Genomic DNA, 1,837 nt, shown 5'->3' on the forward strand with positions numbered 1-1,837 from the left:
AAGGCTGGCAGAGCCTGCCCCAGCTACCTGGGGATGGAAGCATAGTCGGTGTGGGAGCTGGCAGAGAGTTGCTGGTGAGACCCCGGCTGGGGCCCAGGATGTCCACCCGATCGTCCTCATCCTCGTTGAAGCTGGCAGGGCACGGTGGGGCAGCAGGATGAGCTCTGTGAGGCCGTGGAGGTCGGACACGTGGCGGAAGGTCTGTAGCACCAGCACCATGGCCACCAGGCCCACGAAGAGGTAGACTGTGGAGGCGGAGGAAGGGCATAGGTCATCCTGGGGCTCAGATCTTCCTGGCGGGGCCGTGGTTCTACTGGACCCTGCGGGGTGGGATTAGATCCCTTTTGGAAGTCCCAGAGTGGGACTGTGTGCCTTTAACTCCCCAGGGACAGGGCTAGGTCCTCCTCAAAGCCCTGCCCTAGCTGCCCAGCTCACCTGTGACCAGCACCTTGTAGAGGGCCCGGTAGGGCTGGCCAGGGGCCTCCCCGGGCACGTAGTCACCCAGGCCAATGGTGGACAGAGAGATAAAGCAGAAGTAGAAGGCATCCAGGAAGCTCCAGGCCTCCTCGAGGTGGGCGAAGATCGCAGCTGGCACCAGAAAGCAGATGGTCACTATGACCCCAGCAGGGCCACCAAGTGCCAGCAGGCCGCCCGCCGGGGTCCCAGCCCCAACGCGTGCTCAGCCAAGACAGGGGCGCGTGAGTCAGCAGCAGCGACAGGCGCTGGGCCGATGTGGTCAGCAGCAGCATAGTGGTCGGCACACCCAGGAGTGCGAAGGCAATGGAGAAGGCCTTGCCCGCGTCAGTCAGTGGTGTTGTGTACCCATAGCCTAGGGGAGTAAAAGAGTAAAGGGGAAATCTTTTCCTTTTAGAGATGGGGGGATCACTCTGTCACCTAGGCTGGAGTGCAGTGGTGCCATCATAGCTCACTGCAGTCTTGAACTCCTGGACCCAAGTGATCCTCCCACCTCAGCCTCCCAAGTAGCTGGGACTACAGGCACTGTCCAGCACGCCCAGTTGATTTTAAATTTTTTTGTAGAGATGGGGTCCTACTCTGTTGCCCAGGCTAGTCTTGAGCTCCTGGGCTTTAGTGATCCTCCTGCCTTTGCCTTCCAAGGTGTTGGAATTACAGATCTAACCCCAGGACCCAGTCAGGGAAAATCCTTCTGCCCACTCAACACCTCCACCCAGATATCTGTGGACACACACATCTAGACCTGATTTCATCCCAAACCTGCCTCTCCCCACATTCCCTCCTGTCCCAGGTGATGGCACCTCTGTCCTTCGACGTTCAGGCCAAGAGCCTTGCCTTCATCCCTGACGCCCTCGTCACTCGTGCCACACTCCATCTGTCAGTGAAGCCTATTACTTCATCTGTCACTCCATCTGTCAGTGAAGCCCAGAACCCACTTACTTCTCCCCACCCAGTCCCATGGCCCCACCCTGGTCCTGTCCACCACAGCAGCCTCCTCCTGGGTCTCCCTTCCCCAACCCCAGCCCCTGCAATCTGCTCAGCCAGCAGAGCCTGCCAACACCTGAGTTCAGTCATGCCCCTGCCCTGCCCAGAGCCCCTCTCTGGCCCCATCTCACTCAAGTAAAAGGATAGAGTCCTCATCATGACCCGTGAAGCCCCACAGGGTCCACCAGGGCAGCACGCTCCCACCCCACGGCCATTGCACCGGCTGTTCCTTCCCCAAAGAATGCTCCCCACTGTCCTCTCCAGGTCTTCTTCATCCAAATGTCACCTTCTCAGTGAGGCCTTCCCTTGACCACCGTAAATGGTAACATCCTCTTACCCAACGCTTTTTTTCCCCATAGCACTTAATACCTTCTTTTTT

General features: G+C 58.6%; 1 pseudogene; it reads right to left on the reverse strand.

The window, feature by feature from the left end:
- Positions 1-23: 23 nt before the first annotated feature.
- LOC108525786 (potassium channel subfamily K member 6-like) lies at positions 24-1,403 on the reverse strand (annotated as a pseudogene).
- Positions 1,404-1,837: the final 434 nt, after the last annotated feature.

The sequence above is a fragment of the Rhinopithecus bieti genome, unplaced genomic scaffold (assembly GCF_001698545.2).
Source record: "Rhinopithecus bieti isolate Rb0 unplaced genomic scaffold, ASM169854v2 scaffold_191, whole genome shotgun sequence".
Lineage (NCBI taxonomy): Eukaryota > Metazoa > Chordata > Mammalia > Primates > Cercopithecidae > Rhinopithecus > Rhinopithecus bieti.